Source organism: Epinephelus lanceolatus, chromosome 12 (genome assembly GCF_041903045.1).
Source record: "Epinephelus lanceolatus isolate andai-2023 chromosome 12, ASM4190304v1, whole genome shotgun sequence".
Taxonomy (NCBI): domain Eukaryota; kingdom Metazoa; phylum Chordata; class Actinopteri; order Perciformes; family Serranidae; genus Epinephelus; species Epinephelus lanceolatus.
Genome location: NC_135745.1, coordinates 28614020 through 28624324, shown reverse-complemented (window position 1 = coordinate 28624324; position 10305 = coordinate 28614020). Strand labels below are relative to the sequence as shown.

At 42.6% G+C, this 10305-nt stretch overlaps 1 protein-coding gene across 1 annotated transcript in view; it reads left to right on the top strand.

Moving 5' to 3' along the window:
• The first annotated feature begins 929 nt into the window (after positions 1 to 929).
• Positions 930 to 10305, top strand: part of st3gal3b (ST3 beta-galactoside alpha-2,3-sialyltransferase 3b) — an 89148-nt gene continuing 79772 nt past the window's right edge. The window contains exons 1-2 of the mRNA XM_033650363.2: positions 930 to 1027; positions 9471 to 9614. The gene's annotated coding sequence lies outside the window, so the exon portion shown is untranslated. The remainder of the gene's footprint in view (positions 1028 to 9470; positions 9615 to 10305) is intronic.

Below are 10305 nucleotides of genomic sequence, written 5' to 3'. Positions count from 1 at the left end.
CCATAATGACTTAAGTTGTTCTTTTATCTCAGACGTGTTAGGATGTTACATACCTTAACATGTTTCGGCGGAAACTTCCGCCTCAGAAGTGTATCTTGGTGCTGGTTGTGACAGGACGGTCATGCTTCCCTGACAGATAAGCTGATAAAGCATGTCACAACCACCACCAAGTGACAGTTCTGAGGAAGGCAAAAGTCTCCACCAAAACATGTCAAGGCATGTAACATCCTAACACATGTCTGAAATAAAAGAACAACTAAAGTTATTATCAGAAACATAATGAACACCATTGAACTAATACTGGACCAGTTTCAAAAATTATTGCTATTTGTCACTTAGACACAGGACATATGGTCCAGGTTGAAAAATACAGAAGTTGCCCTTCAAATTTACCGTTTGAATTTTGAGGCAAGTCTAACTTTTCATCTTTGTTTTTGTCTTTTCATGACGGACGCGATCTTCCATAGCATCTCTTGAGTTTATCTGATGAAATGAACCAAGCAGGCTCCAAGAAATGAAGACAGACAGGCGGCAGGAAAATACAAACCTATGTTATTGTTAGAGAACTGGGTGTAATCCATTCATGCACACACACGCACAGAGACTGTCAGTAAACCACCTGCAGCCAGACGCCTTTGCTGAGCGTCACTGCTGGCTCTGTGCCTTTTCCCTCCCATCCTACACGTCTACACAAGATCATAACATCTGCTGACAGAGGGGCAACGGTGCCAGCTCGAGCTGCTTTGTTTGTCTTCCACCCCTCTGAGCCTTTGCCAGGTGTGGGGAAGTGAGCACGACCATGTACAAGTTGTAAATGCTATAAAAAGTAACGTAAAGAATATGAATACTGATTTTTAAGCAGGAACATTTAGACATGGAACAAATGTTTGCCACATCTTGTGGGGAATGTGATGACGTGAAAAACAATGACCAGCAATGACACACCTGAACACACCTCTTTAGAGGTACTAAAGAAGCTTCACTCACTTTCAAATCTCATTTCTACCTGATCCTGTTTACCATTCAGGTTTGTATGATTTAATTACACTCTATGTGTTATTGCATTCTCAAATACAGGCTGTACCTGTCTTCACTTGTAAATTATGTTTAGATTGAAATAATTGCTGCTTTGTGTGAAAGTGCACAAGTGTTCTGAACTAATAATCTGATAAAACATTCTGTCCTTAAAATATGGTTGCAGAGACTCACGCCGCTGTTTGTGTTTTCTCAGTTTAGGAGCTTATCACAAAACTTTCCATTTTAAAAAATGATTTACTTACAAAATAATTTCAGTTCCTCACTGACATGTAAGTCAGTTGCAAGCTTTCAGTGTTCTGTTTTTATGCTTTTCATAAAAGGCATTTTTTTTTTAGATTTGTGTGTTTCACAGAGAGTGTACTGGATTTCTCATTTGGGATACAAGACTAAAACGCATGACTCAACACTTAATGCTGAAATATGTAATTAGCTGCTTTGCTTTGCTTTTATTTCCTATCACCAGCGGCTTTTTTTTAATGAGTCCGTGGGAGCTAAAATTAAATGAAAGAGCTACTGTGTGGTTAAGCACTGCTCAACAAGTATGATGCATGCGCTCGCAGTGGATCATCACGAAGAACAAAGTGATTTCTATGTGGGGTAATAGAGAAGGGTGTATCTGGACTAAACAGACCAGTGTCATGTGAATTCATCCGAGAGTTGTGCCAGTTTCCCTGGCATAGCCTATTCAACCTGACTTATACGGAAGCTCCGCGCTCAGATGACAGTGCCCTCATTTATTGAGTAAATAAAACCATACTGCTGCCAGCAGAAAACAGGTGGCATCTCAAATGTAAGTATCCTGAAAGATTGTTTGTAACCTTTGCTTGAGCTCACACTGAATATTATGTGTTTACCACATCATCACACTCTCTGTGTATCTTTCATATTTGATGTCTCTCTAGCTTTCTGATTCCTCTTCATCTGCTTCGGGCCATTTGCACTGTTAAGCCCTTGATCCTCTGTCTTTGTAACGACAGATCGAAAGGCAAATTTGAAGATATTCAAAGAATTATTACCTGTCTCTGCAGTTCTCTTTAGCCCTATAGGTGTTTTGGCATCTTTCAGCTCATTGTTTTGGTTTAACAGGACACAACTTTGCTGTTAAGGGTCACTTGGTTCGCTCTGATAAACCTGCTGTATGTTATCTGCCCAGTGTCAAACAGCAGATAAAGTTAGATAATAACCACAGTGGAACACCTACCTGCTAATGAGCCAGATATTTATGTACCTCAGGAGTTGGTGGAGACTAAAACAGAGCTAAAAGTAGAGATGATGTTGCACTGACACTCATCAGGCGGCCAGAAACACAGGTTTAAACAAATGTTTTGTATCTGCTGGATGTGTAGTCAACTTTTGGTAAAAAGAACAGTTCACTCCAAAACCAAAAATATATTTTTCCTCTTACCTATTTATCAATCTAGATTGTTTCGGTGTGAGTTGCCGATTGTTGAAGATAAGAAATATATCTGCTACATATAAAACATTTACATCTAACATATCTGTGGTTTGCAGAAAGGCACAATGGCAACATTTATTCTGGTGTCTGGGTCAGAACATTTCCAAATGTTACTGTATTATTTAGTCAATAATTATAACATCTCCTATAATTATCCATAAATGGTGTTAAAAACATTAGTGAATGACAGATAATGGTGCAAGTTGCCAGTTGTTACAGATATCAGCCATAGAGATGTTGGACTGCTCTCCAATATAATGGAACCAGATGGCACTCTACTTACGGCGCTCAAAGCACCAAAAAAACAAACAAACAAAAAAAACATTTGAAAAACTCAGCAGCAATGTCTCTTTCCAGAAACCACAACCTAGTTACTCAAGATAATCCACAGACCTTGTTGTGAGCAGTTTCATGTAGGAACTATTTTCTTTCTGCATCCACTGCTAGCTCACCTAGCACCACTGAGTGAGCTACCAAACTATACCCGCTAACCATGACACTGTGCAGAAGGAAGTGCACATCTTTTCATGGACCAGATGTTCATGCTTGTGAGAGTGTGAGATGTAAACATTAATGGCATCTTACTCGGCTGAGCTGTAACGTTAGATAGCTCTATTTTCCCTCTATTTAACTGCACTTGACAACTGTATTGTTGTGCAGAAGGAAGTGTGCATCTACTGCAAGTTCACCTAGCACCACCGAGCTAGCAGACTTTCCAGCTCAGCCGAGTAGAACGCCACTGATGTTAACATCTTGTGTTGTCATGAGCAGTACCCTCCTGTCCATGAATCGCTGATCATATCACCAAGTGAAGGAAGGGTGCATCTACTTATGGCCAAGAGGGTCGTACTCAGGACAGTGTGGGGTGTAAACATTAGCTTACTCAGTGGTGCTAGGTGAGCTAGCAGTAAATGTATGCTTCCATCTGGGCAGTGATACAGTTGGCGGGTGTAGTTTGGTTAATGGAAAATAGTTCCTATATGAAACTGCTCACAAACACAGACTGTATACTGTATGTATAGGACGGTGACGTTATTGTTTTGTGAACTCCTGTCTTCAGTCATGGAGTTCGGCATTTTTGCCATTGCCATCTTGATTTTTTGAAGCCAGAAAGAAATTTGAATAAGAGGGTGGCGCTGTGGTGGAGAAAGGGATGGATCTGACTCACAGACTGTGGTGACTTATCAGACAGTCACTCAAAGCAACCCTGCTCTAATTATGCGTAACTTTAAGCCTTAATAAAATGTGGTCATGAATGGGAATTAATAGTGTGTACCAGGCTCTAAACATGTTTTTTCCTGCTGTAAATTTGGCATTTTAAAGCTCCAGTAGGCAACATTGTTTTGGTATAATTGAGTAAAAATTGTATAATATCCTCTAAGCATAATGTGAATCAACCCACTGAGCAAGCAACGTCTGTGGGCGTCCAAGTCTAGTTGATATCATGTCATATCAACTAGACTTGGACGTCCACAGACGTTGCTTGCTCAGTGGGAAGTGGTCTGAGACAAACAATAGGTTTCTGCACCTCACCATGGCACTGTGTTCAGCCTCTCAAGAATCAGTATCGTGCTGATGTGCATAAACCAATCAAAGGTCAGCTCAGACCACTGTGTTCCTATTGGCTTTTCTACTGCATATGCGCGTTCCTGTGCCGCCGGCAGAAGGGAAGAGCAAGCGGCAATGGCGAACAGTGCACCAGGTAAAATAGCTATTCCAGCATTTAGCAACACGGCTAAACAACCCAAAAAAAGGAAGACAGAACTCGGTTCCCCAGAGCCCCAGAGGGAGGGGAAGGGTGAGGTGGGGCCGGGCCCGGCCAGAGGTCGTGAGGGTTGGCCGTGGGAGCGGAGCTGAGGGCTCTCCACGGAGAGCGAGAGCCGAGCCTTGGGGGTATATGTGTGGGGCTGCGAGGGAGGGATGGGGAGGGCTGCTGCGCGGTGAGGGAGAGCCGAGGCTCCCAGAGAGGGAGAAATAGAACCAAGTAGGATAAAATACTCGCATGCTCGTCTGGTAGGAGGGGCTCAGGGCGGAGACGAACGAAACCTAACTCAGATGAGACTCAAAAATCAACCGTTTTCAGGCTTTCTACCTACTGCAGCTTTAACATGAGGGCCTGTGGGGATTGACTCGCCTCTGGAGCCAGCCTCAAGTGGCTGTTTGAGGAACTGCAGCTTTTGGCACTTCTGCTGTGGTTTCATTTTTCAGCCCTTGAGTTTGCCGCTTGCTCACATCAAGGTCTGTGGATTATCTTGAGTAACTGTGTCATACTTTCTAGAAAGAGACATTGCTGTTGAGTTCTTAAATTCTTTTTTGGCACTTGAGCACCACAAGCTGAGTGCCATCTAGTTCCATTTTAGCGAAGAGAAGGCAGACATCTCTACGGCTGATATCTCCAACACTTGGCAACTCACACTTTTTAATTTGGGGTGAACTGTCCCTTTAACATGTTCACCAGGTCAACTTAAAAATATAATGTGTCAGTGTCGTGTTTGCTGCTGTTGAATACAGTCATTAACAACATGCAAACAAATGGCTCGCTCATTGTTATCACACTATCTCTCAGTCCGCCTCCATATCTAAACTCTCACACCATCTCTCACCCCTCTCTGTGACCCGGCAGCTGTGGCTCCCTCAAGTCCCTCTGTTTGTAGGGTATTATTGTCTACAACCCCCTCAGACCGGTCACATGGTGGTCAAGTGACAGAGCTCAGGTTACTTTGTGCTATTGATGTCTGATTTTCAGACATTGGCATTAACCAGTCGTTTGCTGAGCTTGTTTCCTCACAACGGCCATAAAACAGTGGTGGTGACCTTATATGCACTCAGTAACAGCTTGTGGAGTCACCAGCAGGTGTTTGATAAGCAAATAACTCAAAGCTTTGGTCTTTTCCACACTTTACAGCATACAGTAACACTAAATATTATGATAATAGTATTATATAAAGTTTACAAGACATATTAATGCATTGCGCATTTCTGCAAACCACAGAAACATTACATCTGTATGGTTCACATGTATTATATCAGCATTTCAAGGGTGACATAAGGTGACTGTTCGGATTACATGTATATGAGCTGCTCATCAGGAGGAGGAGGGGGTGTTGGATGGTGTGACACCTTGGCGAGACAGGCAGCAGACTATTGTTCAAGACCAACAGACAAAAGGGGGTGTTTTTAAGGAAGGTGAATGGGGTTGCTGGTTCAAACCCCAGGGTGGGGGAGCTCCTCTATGTGGAGTTTGCAACTTGTTTCATTACAGTATGAAAAAGGCCGGTGCTTATTGTGTTAAACATACTGAGCCCCAGCATAGTTGAATACAATAGGAAATGTGTGGGGAAAACAGGGGTTAGATAAATGATTAAATGTGTGGGAGGTGTACTAGACGTTAATTTTTAATAGTTTGTATCCACTGATTGATGATAAAGGGAAAAGAGAAATGTATGCTAACTGATAGAGAGTTAAGGGAATGTATGAAACTTTCTATGTTTAGACTTTATTCTTAGAATTTAACTGACTAATTCATTGATGTGTGTAGTTTTATTTTTGACTTGGTTGGCAACCGTTTCCAGCCGCCCCCTGACGACTGTGGTTTAACACTTTTTGAAACTGATATTTATCTGTAGAATTTGACAGGAAGGTGGATACTGGTTTCCTGTAAAGAACATATTGTCATGTGCAGTGCTGTGCCGTGCTAAAGACTTTCAGATTTCTTGACAACACCCATGACACCTTCTGCCACTCGTGTCTGATTTCTCACATTTGACGATGTAAATCATTATGAATGACTGGGATGTTGACTCATTAGCTCGTACTTGTTACAACTTCTGCACTGCTACTGTACCAACCCTCCTGAATCGCACAGGGCCTTTTACCAGATAAATACAGACAGTGTTTTGTGCTGAAGCCACAGCTCTATCATGGGTTGCTTGCGAAACAGGAAACATTATTCTTCCTCAGTGAAACTAGTTTAAAGGGGGGGGGGGGATGCATTTTAAGCGTTAATAGACGTTGAAGGGACAGTTCACCCCAAATCAAAATTTTTCCTTTTATCTGTAGTGCTATTTATCAGTCTAGATTATTTTGGTGTGAGTTGCTGAGTGTTGGAGATATCGGCCGTAGAGAGTGGAACAAGATGGCACTTGGCTTGTGGTGCTTAAAGTGCCAAAAAATACACTTAAAAAACAAAAAGCAATGTCTCTTTCCAGAAATCATGATCCGATCACTCAAGATAATCCACAGACCTTGTTGTGAGCAGTTTCATGTAGGAACTATTTTCTTCCTATTGAACGACACCCGCCAATGGTATCACAGCGCAGAAGGAAGCGTGCATCTACTGCTATCTCACCTAGCACCACAGAGCGAGCTGACCTCACAGCTCAGCTGAGGAGGACGCCATTAATGTTTACATCTCACACCATCACAAGCACAAACCTCTCGTCCATGAGTAGATGGTTGCTGGGTGTAGTTTAGAAAGAAAATAGGACCTACATGAAACTGCTCACAACAAAGTCTGTTTTTACATTCAATCACATCGCAGAGAAGGCATCTCTCCAACACTCAGCAACTCACACCAAAACAATCTAGACTGATAAGCAGCACTACAGGTAAGAGGAAAAATATGTTTTTGATTTAGGGTGAACTGTCCCTTTAACTCTGGTTGGTTTCACTTATAGTCAAGCAGATTTTTCAGGGGCAGATGTTGTACTCAGAACTAGGTGTGATACTGGGAACTTGTTTACGTCAAAAATTTTGTTTTCATCTGACTATCAGTTTCCCTTCCCGCTAACCCTGGTGAAAGTTCCTCATTTGTTTTCTCCTGGGGGAGGTTATTGTAATACTGTACTATGATTGAATCAACTCAAATCAAAGCAGGCTTATTAAGACCAAGCTTATCAGCACATAAATAGACCTGACTCTATGATCGTTAGGCCAATCATCATGAAACTTGCAGGATACATCCTCATGAGTACCTGAGACTGACTCTGAAAGTTTCATTCAAGCTAGTCTGAGTGGGCGGAAGTTCGCTGCATAGATCAGCCTCTCATTGGGCGGAACGAGCCGCTGAAGTCCCGCCCTACCACCTCCGGTTGTGTAGCAGTTTTCAACCGTTTTCAACACGTCCTTTACTAACTTTTGCGGTGTTTGATCTTGCGGGGATGTAGCCATTTTTCTGACATGGTTCGCATCCTGTAGGCGATACTTTTGTGGGCGTGTTACACCAAAACCTGTTTCCCCCCGGCAATATTTTTGCAAGCGCACCGTTGCTGTGGCACCGCCCAGAACGATTGTGATTGGTTGAAAGAAATACAAGCAGCTGGGGCGTTTTTACCTCCAATCTTAAAATGAGAGTCAGCACAGCCAGACCTTTCTTTTCTTGAGAAAGGTCTGGTGAGCGAGACTACATTCAAATTGACCCCTCAGGGTCAAACAAGGTTCATCTGTGCACACTGTGAAGACACACAGCTGGTTGAATATCAGTAAAGTTTCCCTGCTTCCCTTCACTGGTTCCTGTACAGCAGGGTCAGTCTTTGTTTCACTGTTATAATCATTACAAAGCAAAAGCAGCATGTGTATCCATTCAGTAGGCTATATCTTCAGTAGCTAGCTAGCTAACCCTACACTTTTCAGGGTTTGATTTTGGTTTTGGAACAGGGAAGAAATGTATATCTTTTTCCAACCTCTCCAGGCAATGAGTATCATTAATACACGACGTGCCCCAGGCACAACATTTAGCTCCAAATCCACAAAACCATCCTGAAAATGAAGGAAATCTGAAAGCTGCATTAGAGTCAATGGAGCACAGCTGTGTTGTTGTCAGACCCTGGTCTGAGCCAGCCTGATGCCACATTATGATTGGCCAGTCTGCGTCTGGGGGCGGGACTTAGTGAAGGGTCAATTGACTGATAGGGGGGCGACAGTGTTGCCAAAGCAGAGTGAGACCTGGCAGAGATTTGACATAAATGATTGTCTTAAAGGGAGCGTATCTATGTTTCCCGGGTTCTATGTTCCCCACTTAACCCTGCAAAAAAGGTTCTATGTTCCTCAACCAAGCGGGAAACATAGAACCCTTTTTGGTTGAGCGGGGAACATAGAACCCTTTTTGGTTGAGCGGGAAACATAGAACCCTTTTTGGTTGAGCGGGGAACATAGAACCCGGGAAACATAGGGATGACCCCGTCTTGAAAGCTATTATCTTCAATCTTTGCTTATCTACAAGGTCAGCTCTACTTCTCCTAATATCCCGGATCAATAAAACATTCCATATACTGATATGACATCACCTGTTAGGACTTGGATCTGTCCTCTTCGCTTTTGAAGTCTTTCGCTCACATTAATCATTACCATGTCACAGAGAGTGGACTTAACTGCCAGAAAGCTCCTCTGGAGTTGAAGGTCAGACATGAGCCACTTGTCCATTAACAGGGGCACACACTGATTCACACCTCGCGATTTAAAGCTGTTGAGAGCAGAGCTTGACTCGAGGCTATGAGACCACTGTCATGGTTACATGGCCCTACACTCTGAACACAGGTGAACTGCAGGTCAGAACAAACAGAGATTACTGTCAACCTCAGTGAGTAAACACATGACTCAATGTCTTCATTCCTTCCCAGGCTGATAATGGTTGCTTTTTGTGTGGCTCAAATTGTATTAAACCTGTCTTAATGGCTGATTCTGGTTAAAAATCAACAAAGCAAATGGTATTAAACCGCTAATTTCCTTAATTTATTGCAGTCTCTTCTAATTAAAGAGGTCACGCTGCCTCACTTCTCAATTTCTAAATGTGTTTACAAGAACAAACAAAAGCAATGAAGCCTCTGTGTGGCTTTAAGGCTTTAAGTAAATCAGGTCATGAAATAATTTATTATAGACAAGAGAAATCTGGAAGAATGCATGAAATCAGATCATGTGATCGGCTGGTGGTGGAGACCATAACCTGACCTCAGGCTAATTACTTGTTTTTTATTCACAGTGTGCGAGCCGTGCTTGTGACGACCTGCCTGCTGCCTTTCCTGCTTACAAACTCCAGCCCCTCACACACATAAAAAAAGCTTTGCAGCATTTCTGCAGCTGCTTTGCCGACCTCCTGCCGTCCTACCGAGACATCGAACATCAAGTATGCGCGCACACACACACACACACACACACACACACACACACACACACAGGGATGTGAAAGACAGTGTGTGTGTGAGCATGAGTGACAGAGACAGAGAGTCTAGATGTGTGAAGGTGTGAAAGCGCGAGTTGATAAGAGGGTTGACACATCGAGAGAAGAGCAGGTGACGACTAGTTTTGTGCCGTTTCCCACACTGACTCACGAGCTCTTTTTGACTTTGCTGTTTATGGCACCATATGTTGTTTTATACCACATATTTAAAAATGTACTACGTATTTGCAAGTGTATTCTGCTGAGCTCCTTATGAGTAGCTGAGTTTTGCTTTATGTTATTTTTCTGTCTACCATGAAATCTGCTTTACCATTAGTAAAAATAAACCAACCAGTCCATGACAAACTTCCTCAGCTAAAATCTGGGCGTAATATTCCTCATGGTGGCGCAACAGGAAACATCTAAATGTATAACAAATCAGTTGTTTGTGCTACAACTTTGCACCTTTCACTTTCACTTTTCATGTTCAGATCCTTCAAGCTGCGGGAATTATGAAGTCCAACACTTAAATTAAACTTAAGTCCATATTTTTCACTCAAACAACACCAAATTTGCGACGCAGCATCTTCAGACTGTCCTCCATTGTATTGTAAACAGCTACGGCAAATTCTCGCTAATGAAATCTCCAGTGGGTGGC